This window comes from Panthera onca, chromosome B4 (genome assembly GCF_046562875.1).
Source record: "Panthera onca isolate mPanOnc1 chromosome B4, mPanOnc1 haplotype 2, whole genome shotgun sequence".
Taxonomy (NCBI): Eukaryota; Metazoa; Chordata; class Mammalia; order Carnivora; family Felidae; genus Panthera; species Panthera onca.
In genome coordinates, this window is record NC_138345.1 from 97,301,604 (window position 1) to 97,322,354 (window position 20,751).

Consider the following 20,751-nt stretch of genomic DNA (forward strand, 5'->3'; position numbering starts at 1 on the left):
AAGTGTGATCCATGATGGAGAATGTTTTACCTCCAAAGAGCTACTTGAATTTTCAAATTTATATGGACAAAAATCCAGGGAATATGTTGAAAATAGATATTAAATATATGAGATGGTAGCAGGAGAAATATAAAGATAGATCTGGATGAATTTATTGATATGGATTTACTAAACAGAGATTCTGTATTAAATGTTGTAACTCAGAGAGTTAGGACTCTAACAGTTTGGTTGGTTAGCTGAAACATGGATTGCCCTCCATGAGTGAAATGAAAATGCCCAATCTCTCTTTGTTTAATATAGGGGAAGGGACTTAGAGGCTTGTGGAGTTTGGCATATTAGAGTAGATTTGTCATTTAAAACCTACTCAACTATCCTGGGAGGATCTAGAAGACATACCATTCACCTCGACTATGAAAAATAAATTTATGAGAAAAGACCAGTGTAATCGAAGAGCTCTGTGATCATCCTTCTCTGTAGGCCAGACCTTAAGAGTATCAACTGTAGCCACTGAACTGGAAAACCTAAATGCAATGGGAATAATTGAATCTCAAGATGGCTGGGGAGAGGTGGCTACACTCAACTACCAAAGGCAGAGTGGGTATGCTTCCCACAGTGGATGGCAGATTCAAAAGCAATAAGAATAGTCTGACTCATGCAGACCTATGGTGCAGGCTAGATATACATGGTATTTCCAGAAGTGAGATAGGAAACCTATAAAATTTTTCTTGTCTATATGTATAAACAGAAATGTTCTAGGTCAAGTAATCAGGAGTTTTACTTGAATCATAGAAACAGAGTCATAGCCCCTCAATCAATTCTCATACTTCAGTCAGCCTACAGACCCAGAACTCCTTGAATTAAGAAAAGGCTGAGTCAGTCCCCTTGACAAAGGATCGTGGTACACTGTCAGGAGCTTATACTATTAATATTTCACAGCCTTCCCCAAAAGGATCTATAACCTTTTACCAGACAGTACGCTGAGGGAAATAATTAACCAGATCTCTCAGAGACTACTAGGCATTGGCTTTGAAACTAATTTCGGGACACCTGAAATATCACTGTGGTCCCTCAGAGTAGAGGCTTATGGAAGTCAGGTGATCAATGGAGTTTTAGCTCAGGTCAGTCTCACAGCGGGCCCATGGGTTGCAAAACCCATTTGTGGTTATTTCCCCAGTTTGAGAATGCGTAACTTGAATAGTTATACTCAGCAACTGCCAGAATCCACACACTGATTCCCTGACCTGTAGAGTGAGGGCTATTACAGTGGCAAAGCCCAAATGGAAGCCACTACAACTTCTTCTACCTAGGAAAATAGTAAATAAAGAGCAATATCACATTCCTAGAGGGATTACAAAGATTGGGGCTGCTATCAAGGACCTAAAAGATACAGAGTGATGATTTCTACCACAACCCCATTCAATTCACCTACCTGGCCTATCCATAAAGACTGATGGATCTTGGATAAAGACAGTGGATCATCATAAACTTAAGTAGGTGTGGTGACCCCAATTTCAGTTCTTGAACCAGATGCAGTTTCATTGTTTGAGCAAATTAACCCATCAGCCAGAATCTGGTATGCAGATATTGACCTGGTATAAATGCCTTTTTCTGCATCCCTGTCAATAAGGTTCACCAGAAGCGACATTTTGACTGGCAAGGGCAGCAAGAGACCTTCACTTTCCTGCCTCATAGGGACCTTGATTTGCTTTCCTTTCCAAAAGATATCGCATTGGTCCATTACACTGATGAGATAAATTTGAAGACCTTGATACATCCCTACAGGTAAGTCACAATGCAGACCTCAAGGATTTAGGTAGAGGATTTCTACCATCCTCTGCAGAAAGCTACTCTTCCCCTGAGAAACAGTTTTTAGCCTCCTACTGGGCCTTTGTGGAGACTAAACCCTTAGCCACAGGCCACCAATTCTCTATGCAATCTAAATTGGCCTTCATAAAATGGGTGTTAACTGAAAAAGCAAGCCATAAAGTTGAGTGTGCACAACAGCACTCTACCATCAAATGAAAGTGGTATATATAGGAGATTAGACTTAGCATGCCCTAAAGGCAAGAGTAAGTCACTTGCAGAAGTGGTCTAAATGTAGATAGTCCCCTCTTCTGCCATAGTGCCATCTCTTTCCAAGCCTGTAACTGTCACCTCATGGGGGGGTCCCCTACTATCAGTTGACAGAGGAAGAGAAAACTTGTGCCCTGTTTACAAATGGCCTCACACAATGTGTAGGCACCATCTGCAAGTGGACCACTACAGCACTATAGCCCTGAATGACGGGATTAGAGGAAAATGTTCCTGATGGATGGGGCACCTGGGTGGCGCAGTCGGTTAAGCGTCCGACTTCAGCCAGGTCACGATCTCGCGGTCCGTGAGTTCGAGCCCCGCGTCAGGCTCTGGGCTGATGGCTCGGAGCCTGGAGCCTGTTTCCGATTCTGTGTCTCCTCTCTCTCTGCCCCTCCCCCGTTCATGCTCTGTCTCTCTCTGTCCCAAAAATAAAAAAAATAAAAAAAAAAAAAACGTTGAAAAAAAAAAATGTTCCTGATGGAAAGAATTTGAGTAATGCACTTGTCATTTTCTTTTCTTTTTTCTTTTCTTTTCTTTTCTTTTCTTTTCTTTTCTTTTCTTTTTCTTTTCTTTTCTTTTTTTCTTTTCTTTTCTCTTCTTTTTTGAAGCAGAAATGGTTGGATGTGCAATTATGGACTGATTTGGGGGCTGTGACCAATGATAATTTGGCTGGATGATCAGAGACTTAGAAGGGATGTGATCAGAAAATGGTGACAAGAAAATCTGGAGAAAAGGAGGTACATGGATAGACCTCTCTGAATGGGTGAAAACATAAAAATATTTGTGCTCCATTTTAACGAACACCAAAAAGTGACCTCAGCAGATGAATATTTTAATAATCAAATGGATAAGATGATCTGTTCTGTGGATACTAATCAGCTTCATTTTGCAGCCACCCGGCCCGATGGGTTCAGTAACAAATCTGATAGATACTAATCCAACTATAACAATAACCACTTTGAATGCCAATGGTTTAAATGAACTAATTAAAAGGCAGAGATTGTCAAAGTGGATCAAAAAACAACACTCAACTATATGTTATCTACATGAAACTCACTTTAAAATATGATGACACAGGGGCGCCTGGGTGGCTCAGTCTGTTGAGCGTCCGACTTCAGCTCAGGTCATGATCACGGTTCATGAGTTCAAATCCTGCATTGGGTTTGCTGCTGTCAGTGCAGAGCCCACTTCAGATCCTCTGCAGTAACCCCCCATACCTCCCTCACTCATGCCCTCTCTCTCAAAAATGAATAAACATTTTAAAAAATATGATGACACATATAGACTAACAGTAAATAAATGGAAGAAAATCTACCATGCACACACAAATGAAAAGAAAGCAGGAATAGCTCTATTAATTTCAGACACAGCAGACTACAAAGCAAGAAAAGTTATCAAAGAATAAGAAGGACATTATATAGTGATAAAGGGGTCAATTCTCCAAAAAGACATAACAATCCCTTATACGCATATTCTTAACAACAGAGGGTCAAACTGTGCAAGACAAAAACTAATAAAATTGCATAAAGAAATAGATGAATCTATAAAATCATAGTTAGATAATTCAATACTCCTCTATCACATGTCCAATAGGAAGAAAATCCATAAGGACACAACACCACCATCTATCAATTAGATATATTTGATATCTATAGACTACTCCATCTAATTACAGCAAAATACACATTCTTCTCAAGTTTGCATGAAATATTCACCAAGATAGATCACATCCTGGGCTATAAAACACACCTAAATAAATTTAGAAGAACTGAAATCAAACAATGCCTACTTTCACACCATGATGGAGTTGAATGAGAAATCAATAACAAAAAGATAATTGGAATAATCGCAAAATACTGGAGATTAAACAACGCACTTCCAAATAACACATGGGTCAGAGAAGAAATCTCAGGAGAAATTTTACAATATTTTTAAATAAATGGCAATGAAAACACACCTTAAAATTTGTGGGATGCAGAGAAAGCAGTGCTTAGAGCATTATAGCACTGAATGCATACACTAGAAAAGAAAATTCCAGAATCAAAAATTTAAGTTTCTATCTTAGGAAACAAATAAACAGAGAGAAGAGAGGAGGAGCAGGAGGAGGGCAATTTCACTGCAAAACAAGCAGAAGAAAACAAATAACTATTAGAGCAGACCGCAGAAATTGAAAATAGGAAATCCATGGAGAAAATCAAAGAAACTAAAAGCTGGTTGTTTGAAAAAATCAATAAAATCAATAAGCCTCTAGCCAGTAAGCCAAGATTCTCTGTATTCCCCTGTCTGTCTCTCCAATCGTGGGGCAGCTGTTTGTCCTACATCCTCCCTCCTCTTATAGGTCCAAGAAGAGTTGCTGATTTTTCAGTCTTTTACCTGCTGGTAAGGCTAAGTGTTGACTTCCAAGCTTCTTACATGTGGGAGAAGAAAATATGCTCTTTTTTTCAAATTATTTTGGTTATTAGGTGTTTTGCATTTTTATATAAATTGTAGTATCTACTGGCCCATTTTTTCAAAAGCCTTGCTGGAATTTCGTAGTGATCATTTTGAATCTATAGATCAATTTGGACAGAATTACCATCTTTAGCACATTGAAATTTCCAAACCATAAACATGAAATGTCTGTCCATTTATTTAGATCTTCTTTAATTTTCCTCATCAAAGTTTTATAATTTTCTTGCACTGTTTTTGCTAACATTTTCCAAGCATTATATTCTTTTTTAGTATATATTCTTTTTGATGCAACTGCAAATAGAATTGTATTCTTCATTTCAATTTTTAATTGTCTACTGCTTATAGGTGGAAATACAATTGCTTCAGTATATTGATCTTGCATCCTACACCCTTTTACTACATATTCTGTGAACTTGCTGTACTTAAATATCCTCTTGGAGCGCCTGGGTGGCTCAGTTGGTTGTTTGTCTCTTGATTTTGTTTGTCTCAGGATCCCGGGGCTGTGGGATCTAGCCTTGCGCTGGGCTCTGTGCTGAGCACAAAGCCTCCTTAAGACTTTCTCTCTTTCTCTCTCTGCCTCTCTCCCCCACTTGTGCTCACTCTCTCTTCCTTTCTCTCACATAAAATAAATAGCCTTTGAATAAAATCTTTTTTTTTTAATCAGCCAGCCCAGCTGACTCTGAAAATATATTTATGCAATTCCCTACATCTAGTAAAAATTGAGAAAATTAAACACGATTTCTTCATAAGACTTCCCTCAGCAAACAAAGAATAGGGGGACTCTGCCTTAACTGTGTAAATGCCATCTACTAGAAATTCAGAGCTCACTATCTCCGTTATTATGCAGCCTTGTAATACAGTAATTGTCAACACAAGAAATTATTTAATATACAAAAATATTAGAACTTAACAAGTGAAGCTTTTATTATTTATAAATAATAAATCTTCCACTTAGAAAATCCAAAAAAACAATAAACATAATACTGGAATTGGTAAGAAAATACAATGGGAGAACTGAACAAAAGTGATATGAAAATGAGTACACTTTTTATGTATTGCTATATGGTAGCAATAATTAGTAATTGGAATAAAAAAATAAATATAATGATTGATTCTATAATATACTTAAATGTAAACTTAAGTAGAATATATATATGAAAAAAAGACACAATAGCAACAATAAGCACTATAAAACTTTACCAAAAGGCATACAAAAGGACTGAATAAATGGAAAATGTATGTCATATTTTTATCAATTTTGTTATATTTTGAAAATGTATGTCATATATATATATATATATATATAGAGAGAGAGAGAGAGAGAGAGAGAGAGAGAGACTATAATGACTTTCATTTATATAGTTTGGTGAAGAGGCAGGGAAGCATTACCTGAACAGTGCCATCCTGGGACAGGATCTCTAAAACCCCAACAGGTGAGTTTGGTTTCACTGCTTGGATCAATTGGCCTGACTTGGATTTGTTGTTATGCAAGTTGAAACCATAGCAATTTATGAAAAATATCAATGGTTCTGTGACGACTGTGGAGGGGAACTTTTCCTGTCAGAAATCATAAAATGTGATGGTTAAAAATGTGACATTGTTTTAAGACTAAACCACAAGATTGTTGGAATAGTGTAAAATATAAATAAACTGTGTGTATATTTATCTTTTATCTATTAATTTTTTTATAAACTTTTTTAAACATTTTATTTGTTTTTGCAAGACAGAGGGAGAGAAAGACAGCATGAGCAGGGGAGGGGCAGAGAGAGGAGACACAGAACGTGAAGCAGGCTCCAGGCTCCAAGTTGACAGCACAGAGCCAGACGCAGGGCTTGAACCCACCAATTCTGAGATCATGACCTGAGCTGAAGTGAGACGCTTCACCAACTGAGCAACCCAGGTGCCCCTATTAATTGTTATATTTATATGGGAGATGGTCATATGAAAAACAGTAAAATGAAAACTAATTGAGGATGAGATGACCTCTGGTATTTTTTAGCAAAGAGGAATATATTGGAGTTGTGTCATTGGTAGCTAACATAAATAGAGTGATAGTAACCTCAGGCAAATATGTATGTACATAACTAGACCTTATGGAAAAGAGGAACTATAAGGAAAAGGCTATAGTGAGTTGCCATTCTTGCCAACACGTGTGTGAGATAAACCAAGAGTCCTGACTTGGAGTTTAACTATACAGAATGGAGATCTCTTCAACCATTGAAGTGCTCATGGATAATCCTCAGTTATGCAGGCTTCTTATGTTGTTGATATAATGCAATGAGATGCGCAGAAATAAAGGGAGCTGCATATGAATGAGTCTGAGATAAAAACAAAGGTGGGGAAATATACAAGGCAATCTGCACTTGCGAGAACTGAGAAGGACTTTGAGGAGACATTTTGCAACAAAGAAGAAATAAGTATGCAAAAGATCTTGTGTTGTGCATAAAAAAACTTCCTTCTTTAGAAATTTCATCTATCCTGCAGATACGTGTGCCTCATACTAGTATGTTCTTGACTAGATTAGCTAAACATTTTTTCATCTATTTGTCTCATTTCTTATTTGATTCTGTTACTATACAGAAGAGAAACTTGAATGGGAAGCATACGTGAAGTATTGGGATACAGTAGCAGGCAGAGTGGGTCCCTGGTAACACAACCTGACATACACTCAAAAAAGGAGAGCCCTAACCAGAGTAAAGAATGGCTGAGCAGATACAAGTAAAATGGACTTCACCAATGGATTCACCAATGTACAATATTATCAAAGACCAGGCTTGTGTATCAAAAGACTAGTTTCAGGTATGTTAAATCTGAAAGGATGTGCTACCCTCGGGGGAACAAGAAAAATTATTGATTTTCAAATAAGAAAATGAAAGCACAGAATCTGGGGATCCAACACAGAATGCTGCTTCTGCAAACTTTGATTATGGTGAACTTAGAGAAACAAGGTAAGAGTGACAACCGTGGAAATCTAGCAAATCATCCCTGCAGACTCCTCCCAGGCAATCCTGGAATTTGTTGTAAATAAGAAATTGTTCTGAGAGACTAAGAGAAAAATTACCAGGTGTACTCACAACTGCAAAGAAAAGACCTCCCCCCACCCCCCACCCCCACCCCCGCCTTTCCCGGAACCAGCCAGGGTGTGCCCAGTTGTGGTCTGACCTAAAGGCAGGAACCAATCAAGTTCTGCTGAGTATTCAAATTTAAAAGTCAACCAATAACAGCTCTGTAACCACAAAAAATCCCTAACTTGTTTGTGCCTGTCTATAAAAGAAGCTGTAAGATTCTCGCTCTGGGCCTCTTAGCATCACCGGCAACAAGTGCGCTGAGGACCGGGTTCGAACCTGCAATAAACGACCCTTGCCGCTTGGCTTTGACTCTGGACTCTGGTGGTTTGTTTTCGGGGGGTCTTTCGAATCGGGGTATATCAGTTCCTCCAACTGAAATGGAGCTCTTCCAGTATTACAAATGGCATGAGCAGACAAAAATGAGAAAAAGAATTCTACTTCTCTTTCTGAGAGGAGGGATACATGATGATGATGATGATGTAAAAACCATGATGTCTAAGAAGCAGGTCCCATTGTCCCTAAGTATGTTGTGGGGATAAACCAGGTATGTCTGGAAAGGTGGTATCTTTAATCACACTAGAAAGGCGGTTTATAAGCCTGAGGACCATAAATTTTGCCTCTGCTTCAGGGGTTCGGGGCCAGTGTTTTTCTGATCATGAAAGTTGAAATAAAGGGGAGATTCAAAAGGATCGCAAAGAAAAATGGCTTGGTGCTTTTGCAAAAGAGTCTGTTCTAAAGAGAAAACTGAAGAAATCTCTATGAACCTTTAACAAGATAGAGACTTTACAGCAAAGAAAATCTGACTGAGGATAAAGTTTTACAAGTATGTGTTGGGTATTGGGGTGGTAGATAGTAACATTTAGAAAATTGCATTGACAAATTATTTAGTGAAGACATTTAAAAAGAGGTAGGTTTATATGAAAAAAATAACTTTAAAACTTGTATAACTTAATATTGGTTATTCTGGTTGTGAATCAGTTTGTTTTTAACTATTAATAACTGTTTTAAAGTTTATGTATTGAATATACTTGCTGGCATATAAACTTGTCTTTGGGACTCAGATTTCTGCAAATGTGTGTAGAGATAATTGAATTAATCATTAGTGTTCAGAAGAAACATCACTCTAAATTCTAGCCAGAGGAGATGTTTGGGTTCAAACTACAGTAGCTAAAATACACTGTTTTGTTATGTGCAGGATAATTTGTATTTCTCAAATACAGTGATTGTTATTGTCTCAAAATAATTAAATTACAATGTTATTATAAATCGGGTACTTTTAAATCACATTTATATTTTATTTTGTTTTCAGATTCAAACTTATTTTGAGAAAGACTAGAGAAATCTTGCTTGCTAAGATAAAATTAAGGAGAGTACATTATATAAAACGTAGCCAAAAAAAAAAAAAAATCATGAGAAAGCTTTCTCTAAGGTTTAATATTGGATTTTTTTAAAGGTTTCTTTTTTCCCCTGGTGTCATTTTAGAATTTTGTATTGGTTTTAGCTTATAACTTGGGAGCTGAAAAAAGAATCCAGATAGCTCACACTGTGTAACTAAAAGTGATTTTTCTGCATGTGATAATAATTTCAAGTGAAAATTTTTATTAGTGGAGTGTTTAATAATCAAATTTGTAAATCTAACCCAAAATTTTAAAGGTGGTAGATATGAATATGTAACAGAATAAAGTACTTGATTTTATGTTTGTAATTGGCAAACTTCTTGATCTAAAAGAAGCCAAAATTCCTATAAGAATATCTGATTCCATGTCTTAAGTTAGAAAAATTCATTAAAAACCAAACTCTATTGGAATTTTCAGATACCCAAAGATAATTATACATATATTTGGTGTTAGAGGAAGTAGTAGTAAAAAGAGAAAAAAAGAACCCACTATGCAGACTGTGAATATTTGGTCCTCGAAAATAATAATAATAATAATAATGACAGTCAATTAGAATAAACTGAGGATATAAAAACAGTCATCAATCAATATATAGTTTTTAATGTTTTATTTTATTTGTTGAGAGACAGAGAGAGATAGAGCATGAGGATAGGGACAGAGAGAGAGGGAGACACAGAATCCGAAGTGTGCTCCAGACTCTGAGCTGTCAGCACAGAGCCCAACACAGGGCTGGAACCCACCAACAAGAGATCATGACCTGAGCTGAAGTCAGATGCCCAACTGTCTGACCCACCCAGGTGCCCCAGTCATCAATAAATATCAATGATATAAAGGGAAAAGTAACATCCATTGTGCTGTAGAGTATTTTAACACAGAAATGAGTTCCTAGTTGTTAATAATACATGCTATGTATTGATGAATCAAAATTATATGATTTTATATTTCTGCTTAACATATATATTTAAAATACTGCATAGAATTGGGATGATATGATTATATCATATTTTAAATATGTGTACATATACATGTTTCTATAAGTTTATCTTGAGAGTTAACATGTGGTATAGATTAGGTATGAAGAATAAGAATAGAAAGTTAGGGCACCTGGGTGGCTCAGTCGGTTGCACATCCGACTCTTGGTTTGCGCTCAGGTCACAATCTCATGGCTTTGTGGGCTAGAGCTCCGCGTTAAGCTCCTCGCTGGCAGCCTGGAGCCTGCTTGGGAATCTCTCTCCCCTCTTTCTCTCTGCCCCTCCCACACTCGTGCTGTCTCTGTCTCTCTCAAGATAAATACATGAACTTAAAAAAAAAAAAAGAATAGAAAGTTAGAATTTTCTTTTTAAAAAATGAGACATTTAGACAGGCTTATAAAAGTAGGAGAAACACTGGGTTTTACTCTTCAGATTATGAGAGAGAAAGAAATTGTTTTGATTTGTGCTAATAGAAATAGAAATTCTTAAGCCAGCGAATTCAGGAGATTATGTCTCCAAAGTTCCCACAGCCTTGCAGAAAACAACCATCAAAACAAAAGGAGAACTTCAGAGGAATTTTTGTAAACATTAAAATGGGATAAACTGAACAAAAAGTAAACATGTAAAAGATCTACTTTTAGTATTAACCCAAAAGATAGATGAAAGTAATCTTTCACATTTCTTTTTATTATGTAATTCAACGGTTACTAAAGTCTGTATTATACATATACATATATATTTAAGTTTTGGAGGTGATCATTCTTAAAAACAAATTCCTGATATATCTAAATTAATTTTATTTCTTTTTTTAAATTTTAATGTTTATTTTTGAGAGAGAGAGAGTGTGAACAGGCGGGGGCAGAAAAAGAGGGCGACACAGAATCTGAATCAGGCTCTAGGCTTTGAACTGTCAGGACAGAGCCCCATGTGGGACTCAAACCCACAAACCGTGAGATCATGACCAAAGGCAAAGTTTGTTGCTTAACCAACTGAGCCACCCAGGCGCCCCTATTTCATTTTAGACTCTTTTTTACAATTCTAAAGTTGTGCATTACAATATTTGAGGTGTTTACATAAATTGTGTATACCAACTAGGAGCATATGTTTACTATGTAAAATTAAAACTTTTAAAAATAGTTGATTAACAAAGCAGGAATATATTTTCCTTTCATCTAGAAGTCCAGAGATAGGGCAACAGAGGCTGGTATGATGGCTACACAGTCCTTTTACTTGTATACCCAGTACAGGTTTTTTCCCTGCTGTACTACCCTGGTGCATGGCTTCTATCCTCAAGCATAGTTCATTATTCAAGATGGCTGCTCAAGCGCCAATCACACCTCCCTGTTCCAAGTAAAAGATTAGTTAAATGACACAGCTGCAAAAGAGCATGCGAAGAATGTAGTTCTTTTAGCTCAAGTCACTTCTGCTTCAAGCAAAATTGTGATTATGTTACTAAGGCTAGAAAGGAGAAGAAGGAGCATCAATTGGCATCTGGCTTGACGTTCAAAACAATTGATCTGAATTTCTATGTCTAAAGTATCTCTAAATTTTCAGAGTTTTTTTTATTGATTATTTCATAAATTAGTTTGAGATGTTAACATTTTATTTACGGAGAAATTCAGTTAGTTGAAACTCCTTCTTGCATAATAAAGACATGTTTAAAAGATGAATGGTTCTATTTTTTACAGCACAGCTTAAAGAGAAATCTAAACTGTTAAAAGCAAATTAGTAAATATGTCAAGATTAAGCCAGTAATATGATGTGGGTGTTCTAGCAATCATAATTCAAATTTTTAAAAAGAAGTTGAGTCATTTTTTATAAAAACCACACAAATATAACAATGTTCTTGATTTAAATATAGGGTTTTGAAAAATAAAAAGTTCCACATGGAAATAAACATAAGCAAAGTGGGGGAAAAAAGGACAAAATAAATGAAAATATGAATGACTCATATTTAAGGCCTAAAAGCACAGATATGAAAAATCTTTCAAATTTTACAAGAAAAGTTTCTAAAAATAGGTAAAAGTAATTAAGACAGATTTTATTAAAAAGTAAAAAATTAACTGGTACATACGAAAAATGCTCTAATACAAATATAGCAAAAGGAATTCACATTAAGTTACATCAAAAAACTATTTCTCACCCATCAAACTAGGAGAAATTTAAGTTTGAGAATACAGTTTATTGAGGAGCTGTGGAGAAATAAATCCTTTCATATATAGCTGATGGGATTTCCAAAACCCCTGTGGAAAAAGAGTCAGTGATACCTAACAACATTATAAAGGCATTTCCTCTATAACCTAGTAATCTCATTTATATAATATCCTCAAAAAATCTACCTCCACAATTGTGATTAAACAAATAAGTTCACTTATTAAAATATTGTTTGGATTAGTAAAAGATTAAAGACAATCCAAATATTCCTAGAACACAGGTTGAGTAAATTACAGCACATCCACACAATAACCTACTATCCACTAAAATTATAATGAAGACCCCCAGGTAGTAAATAAATTAACTTCCTAGATACATTATTAAGTTCAAGTTTAAAAAGCAGTGACCAAACAGTGGAGACATCAGGAATGGAGGAGGTCTTCTCTGACAACTTATAATATCTTTGCTAACTTTGAAAGATATAAATGTGTTAATTATTTAAAAATCAAATCAAGGGGAAAAATTAATAAATTAAACCACAAAGGAAACAATGAAGCTAAATGTGTATAAAATTAATATCCCAGCCACACAGATAAAAGTTATTTAAAGCAACTTTGAAAGATGGTATTCTGGACACACATGGTGTTTGTCTGTTTTGTTTTACTTTTAATAAGGTCAAAAGCAGCTCAGAGAAATTTTAAGTTTCACTGAGAGCATTTATAAGTAGTGATATCGGTTTTACAACTTTGAAACTATATATTTAAAGATAAAAGAAGTAAGTGATAAGTATATTTTAGAAAATAAAAATTTCAATATAAAAGCACAAAGATATATTTTAAACTTGAGAGTAATAACAATTAAAAAGAAAACTATAATATTAAATTTGAATTTAAAATATCAATACAAATTTGCATTTTTACAAACACTGCAAGAACCTAAAAGGAGTGACATTCAATAACAGGCAGATCCTGATCTCTGAGTATCAGCAATCCTAAAAATAACTAGGTATCCTTAGAAATATGTCTGTGTAGATCTGGGACAGTGAGTGTACAAATTGACTTAGGCCACTGTGCTGTGTAAGAAGGTGAGAAAATCCTCAATGACTAATGAGGCTGTCAGTGAGGTCTTCTCCCTCAAAAAATTAAGCCCATAAGTATCCATATTGGTTAAATTTGGGATGATTTGATTACAAAAAGAATACTTATAATTAACTATAACATTAAATAAATTAAAAGCAATGATTCCATAGGATATACTCATGAAAGTTCTGCTTCTATGATTGTCAGATAAACTCATGATAGATTGACCTTCCTTGCAGATTAAAACTGCCTGGAGTGGGGCGCCTGGGTGGCTTGGTTGGTTAAGCGTCCGACTTTGGCTCAGGTCATGATCTCACGGTCCGTGGGTTCGAGCCCCGCATCGGGCTCTGTGCTGACAGCTCAGAGTCTGGAGCCTGTTTCAGATTCTGTGTCTCCCTCTCTCTCTGCCCCTCCCCCATTCATGCTCTGTCTCTCTCTGTCTCAAAAATCAATAAACGTTTAAAAAAAATTAAAAAAAAAAAAAACCAAAAACTGCCTGGAGTGCCTGGGTGGAACTGCCTGGAGAGCCTGGGTGGCTCTGTTGGTTGAGTGTCTACCTACAGATTTCAGCTCCAGTCATGATCTCATGGTAAGAATGAGCCTCATGTTGGCTCAGTGTACAGCCTGCTTAAGATTCTCCCTCTCTCTCTCTCTCTCTCCCTCTGCCCTTCCCCTGCTCATGCATGCATGAGTGCATGCTCTCTCACTTTCTCTCTCTCAAAAAAATCAAAACACTATTAATTCTGTACAAATACAAACAAGACAAAACAAAACAGAAAAAAGGCAAAAAACAACTACCTGAAATCTCAGAAGTTGAAGGAAGGCACATTCTGGAGGGGAGTTGACAGTTATAAAAGGGGTGTTAGATAGAATCCCTAGATTCTCTCTCTTGGTTTACTTGCCCTGTATATTCATCTCCCCTTCAGTGAGGGTGCTACCTGTGGGTATGATGGGATGGCCCTTCTATGATATGGTAATGTTATGTGGCAAAGGTGAAAAGACTTTACAGCTGTGGTCAAAGTCCTAAATACATTGATTTTGAGCTAATCAAGAGAGGGGTTGCCTGGGAGGGCCTGGCTTAATTAGGTAAAATTTCTTAAAAAGGGACTGGCCCCTTCCTAGAAAAAGAAACAGATACTCTCCTGCTGGTACTGAAGAAGAAAATAGCTATGTTATTCACTAGGTATTGATAGTAGTGGCCTCTGAAAACCAAGTCCCTGACTCCTATAACCACTAGGAACTAAATCTGACCAATAACTTAAATGAGCTTGGAAAAGACTCCACACTCCAGAAGATACTTCTTGGATAACACCTTGTTTGAAAGTTTTTGAAACCGTAAGTAGAAGACCCAGAGCCATGCCCAGACTTGTGACCCATCTCTATGTGACATAACAAATGTCTCTAACTTAAATTACTAAATTTATGGTGATATGGTAGGCAATGGTAGAATCTAATACAAAGCAATGGTCATGAGATAACTGTCCCATTTTTATGACTTTTGGTCTGAGGGTAAGTTTGCAGTTGGTACTAAATGGATAAACTGATAAAAACTGATAAAAGACTGATAAAAAATTAAATGAACAAACAACAACAACAACAACAACAACAAACAACTTTAGTCTTTCTGGTCTAAAGAGCCAGAGGGTAAAGTTTTGAAGGGAGAGCTTCAGAGGGAGCTAAGATATCTAGGCAGCAAAGGATGGACTCCAATGATGCTGGGCAACTGGATTGAGAATTAAAAACAATACTGTTGGAGTACAGAAAGTCTCAATAAACAATATCTCTCTTTTAGCCCAGTATGGATCCATTGAACATAGACACAGACAGATTAAAAATCATTGCTTTCCCAGGGTGCCTGCGTAGCTTGGTCCATTAAGCATCTAACCTTGATATAAGCTCAGATCATGAACTCACAGTTCATGGGATCAAGCCTTGCATCTGGCTCTGCTCTGACAGTGTGGAGCCTGCTTGGGATTCTTCCTCTCCCTCTCCATCAGCCCCTCCCCACTTGTGTTTCTCCTCTCTCTCTCTCTCTCTCTGAAAATAAATTAAAACTATATACATTTTTTAAAACATTAATGCTTTCCCTAGAGTGGAGACCATGTGCTAGAAGAATGGGCTTGCTAATATTTACCCTCTGATATTATACAGATCTACTGATATAGATGGACAACAGCAGGACTTCCTTATAGGGGCAGGTATATTATTTAGCTCTAGAAAACAGAGTTAGGGAAGGGCTAAACTGAGCATGTTCAGTTTATTATTCCAAAATCCAAAATCAGGTAAATGATTTCTCCTTTCACTGAAAGGACAACTCTGTCCTTTTTGAAACTCTCCTTCTCTGAATTCTCTGAAATCCCAATTTCATGTTTCTTAATCCTTTTATTCATCCCATCTTTATCTGCTTCTCTAGTTTCTACTTCCTGCACACGTTTGTATTTTCCAAACTTCTAATCATAATTGCATTTCCCTCCTGTCCTTCCTCCCTTCCCTTCCCTCCTTTCCTTACCTTTCCCTTCCCTTCTCTTCTCTGTAAGCACTCATTTGACACACAGCATTCTTTTATTTATGGCTTTGTAGAACACCTCGATGTAAACCGATAATTAATTCACGAAACGTTCATCGTGCCATTGCGGTGAACAGATATGCTAAGCACTGGGGATAAAAAGATGTATTTAGGGAAACCATGTTACTTTAATGAAGACTTTTTTAACTTAACCATTGATAACTTGAAAGCAAATATAGTAGTAATTTAGTGCATGTCCTCTGGAGCCTGGCCTGCCTGAATATCCACCTCAGCTCTATCACTTCTAAGCTACAGAGACTTTGATATATTACTTATGTTTTGTGTGCCCCAAGACCTTTATTGCTCTCTGTACCTGTGCTCATTCTAAGACTTCAATAATTATTTAAGGTTTATATTTGCATATGCATTGTAGATTATAAAGCATTCAGTATATCATATATCATTTAAGAATAATAAACTTAAAGGAATTATTATGTCTTATTTTAGGAAATAAAATCAAGGCTTATGAAACTTTTAAAAGGTTAAGAAAATTTAAAACAGCATTTTAATTTTAACCTCTGACTTCTAACTCCTTTATTTGTTTTTTGGTCTTTGGGTTTTTGTTTTTGTTTTTTTGTTTGTTTTGTTTTGTTTTGTTTTGCTCACAGCTGCTGTCTTAAATTTACCTTGAGCTTTGCTCTTTCTTCTAGACTCTAATTCCACAACTGTTACCTGATCTCATGGACACCACAAAAATCAATCTCAAAATAAACATATTCTAAACTATATCATCTATGCCCAAAATCTGCTTTTTTTTCTTGAATTCCTTAGCTTTGAGTGACAGGAACTTCCCAGGCAAGAAATTTCAAAATAATGGAACATCTCCCATCCCTCTCTTCATTCTCCCCATACACATTTCATTTACTAGAGGGCCCCCATCTCCAGTCTAGAGTATGGCTTCAGTCATATCACTCTTGCCAATCCCATTGCAATAGTCTTAGAATTATTAATTCTAGCTAATATTAACTATGAATTGATTTTTCCTGTGTGAAATCTCTGTAGAGATTAATCTGTTCTTCTCAATGCTTGCTGTGAGGCTAACTACTATTTACTGAAATTCATTTTCTATCCAGTATTGCATTTAAGCACTTTGCATAAATTATCTCATTTAATTTTGACAACAATCACAAATATATAATTTACTGGCCAGCTTTGCAGGATGAGGATGTTGAGGCTCTGCTCCTTCCATTTACACAGAGGGAATTGAAACATATTTGTGTTCCAGGTTTCCAGTTCCAAATTTGTGTGTTACTTCTCTGGTTTATTTTTCTTTGATCATTTTACTTTCCTGCTTAAAATAACACATAGGCTCTCACTGCCTCACAGATTATCCCCCAAATCATTAGCACATTATTCTAACATTCTTTGATCTGGTCTCAATACAATTCTAGCCCCATTTTTTAGTTCTTGCATACACATTCTACTCAGAACCAAATATTAGTCAATCAATCCACACACTCTATAAAGCCCAGCCTCCATCCTGGTGAACAAATCTGTCCTTCTTTCTTAAATTGCCTCCCTTCCTGTTTCTAGCAGTCCAATTAACAAATCCCTTAAAGATTTAGCTAAATGCCTCTTCCATAATGGAACACTCCTCGAGTTCTTTCAACACAATTGCTAATCTTTGTTCTGAACTTTCACAGCATCGATAATTTTCTAATTTTTATTTGAAATTATTTTATTTCTATTTATTTACCTTCTTAACATAGCATATGTCTGTATCTAACCATCTTTGCATCCTCCAGGTGCCTGATGCAAAGGACCAAGATAAGAGGGACTGCTATCTAGAAATTACTTTTCATTTTGCATTAATATATGATAAGATATTAGGGCCACCTGGGTGGCTCCATTGGTTAAGCATCCAACTCTTGATTTTGGCTCAGGTCATGATCTCATGGTGTGTGTACATCGGGCTCTGTGCTGACAGCACACAGCCTGCTTGGTATTCTCTCTCCCCCTCTCTCTCTGCCCTTCCCCCACTCACTTTCTGTCTCTCTCTCAAAATAAGTAAAAATAATCTTTTAAAAATTATGGTAAGGGGCACCTGGATGGCTCCGTCATTTAAGCATCTGACTTTAGCTCAGGTCATGATCTCAAGGCTCCTAAGTTTGAGCCTCGTGTAGGGCTTTGTGCTGACAGCTCAGAGCCTGAAGCCTGCTTTGGATTTGTGTTTCCCTCTCTCTCTGCATCTCTCCTGCTCACTGTCTCTCTCTCTCTCTCTCTCCTTCAAAAATAAATAAACATTAAACAAATTTTTTAAACATGGTAAGATATTAGTCAGTGATGGTAAAACAGAGCCAAGCATATACTATTTTGCGTGGACTAACAAGCACCAAAGTTCAGCCAATAGACATAATAAATAAAGCTATGAATTTTAACTCCTCTGACAAAAAAATTTCTTATAAATGTATAAGGCAATTGAGCTAAAAATAGTCAATGCAGCTGAAATGTTTCTAATAACTCCTTAAAAATTTTGCATTTTGTTGTTTTATTGGAGATCAGTTACGGACTTTTTTTCTTTAAAATGTGCTTTTAGAGATAATTTTGTTAGTAGACTCTATATTGTTTACGGAGGAAAAATCTATAAAACAACAGTATTGAAAATTTAACCATAATTACTTACAATGAGGTTTCTGAATGAAGAATAATAAAGGAGTATAGACAAGTCTCTTAAATATTATATATAAACTATTTACTTTTGCCACCACTTAAGAACTTAGCAATAAGCAGACTTTATTTGGGATGGCACACAAAATGCTTTAACTATTGAAAAGTCTAACCCTACCCATTAAAGCTGTAATGCATATCTAAAGTTAGAAAAATCCCTTCCCATAGTCTAATTTTAGATAAAATAATGGATTTTTTATGTTATTATCCTAAAGTACAAACATCTGTTGGTTGTTCTTTCAATGAATCTCTATTTAAACATATATACTAAATATAAATGAATTAAGTATAAATATATATAATCCTATTTATTAGGATAATATAATACATGAAAATATATTTTTATGTAGAATTAAAAGAGTAGAGGAAGTAAGGGGGATTCATCAAAAGATTCTTCAAAAATTTTTAAATTTTTGTGAGAGAATATTTTTGTAAGTATTTTCTTGTCCTAACTTTATAAAACTAAATTTAATCCTTAAAATTCAAATATTTGGTTAGTTTAGTTTAGTTTGTTAATAGGTTAAAGTTAGTTACGTTATATCTATATTGCTGTAATATATCATTTTCAAGTTATTCAGGGCTAATTTATTCACTCTGAATTTTCTGAATTTTCAGAACTTTCAAATTTTTTATTGAAAAAATTTTTAGTAATAATATTGTGTATAGTGATATATTTTGATGCGCTTTATAATTTGCAAGATGTAAAACATGCTTATTTGAAGGGGTGCTAATGACATAGGAGTATTTGAGATTTTAGGTCCATTCTTATGATAATATAAAATATGCATGTTCCAAACTAATAAAGAATCAAGAATGTAAAATTAGTTCTCTAGTAGCTACCATAGTGTAGCTACTTTATACTAAAAAAGAACTTTATACTAAGAAATAAAGAAAAGAAAGAAAGAAAGAAAGAAAGAAAGAAAGAAAGAAAGAAAGAAAAAGAAAACGTATAAAGATAAACAAAAAAAAAAACACAAAAAAGGAAAGCTGTGTTTTGTTTTAATTTTAGGAAAGCTATGGTTTGGACAGAGTAATTGTTTATACGCTAGGTACCCTTTGAAAGCTTATAATAATTAATTCATCTACTCATCTTTTGAAGAAAGTACTATTATTAAATGAAATACAGATGTGTCCCAGAAGGGTTGAGTAACTAACTCAAGATTCCACAGTTGGTAGTATGTGAAACTTGAATTCAATCATGTACTTTGACGCTCTTATCTGTTCCCTCACAAAGGGTCCCATCCTATCTCTCATTCAGTGTATTAATGGAAGCTTTCTGAGCATGTAAAATGAGTTGAAATAAATTTTAAATAGGAATTTTTTACACAATATCTGAGTTGTTAGCCTGCAATACACCTAAACAGGAAAAAAACAAAAACAAACAAACAAACAAATGGCCGTATTCAAACATTATTATACATGAGAAACCCTTCCTGGATACCAGAATTCTTATAGGAAGTGTAAGTTCAGATCCAGTTGATTGAGGTACATCTGTTTAATTACTTCTGCTAATTTCATGGACTTATTTATGTAAAAGCTCATATTGCTCTATTACAGTTTTCATGAATTAAAATTATATAGCTGTAGGCATTTTGTTATTATTAACTATGGTAATGATACGGTCTTCAAAATATGAACAATAGCTACTGACAAGTTCCTTATTTTCTTCTTGTTGGTGATTCAAGTGTACAGATTTGGAGTAAGAAAAGAACTTCTAGGTTTAACAACTTCAGCTGTATTTTTTCTTCAGCTACAGCTGAAGCAATACATTGAGCACAATTGGTATACAAAAAAATGCACATAATTGATGTATGCAATTTGATGAGTTTAGAAATATGTACACACTCATGTAACCATTACCACAATTAAGGTTACAAACATATCCATCATCTCCAAAAGTTTTCTTGTGTTCCTTCCGTGTGTGTGTGTGTGTGTGTGTGTGTGTGTGGTAAGAGCATGTAACATGAGATCTACTCTCTTAACTAGTTTTTAAGAACACAATATACTATTGTTAACAGAGGTACTATTTCATACCCCAGATCTCTGGAACTTACTCATTTTGTATAATTATAACTTTACACTCATTGAACAACTCCCTATATGGACCCTCCTCCCATCTCCTAGTAACTCATTTCATTGTACATTTCTATACCTTTGGCTTTTTTAGATGCCTCACAAAAGAGAAACTATGCAGCATTTTTCCTCCTATGGCTGACTTTTTTCATATGACTTAATGTCTTCCAAGTCCATCGTGTTGTTGCAAATAGCATGATTTCCTTCTTTCATAAGGCTGAATAATATTCCACTGTAGTAGGTATATACCGC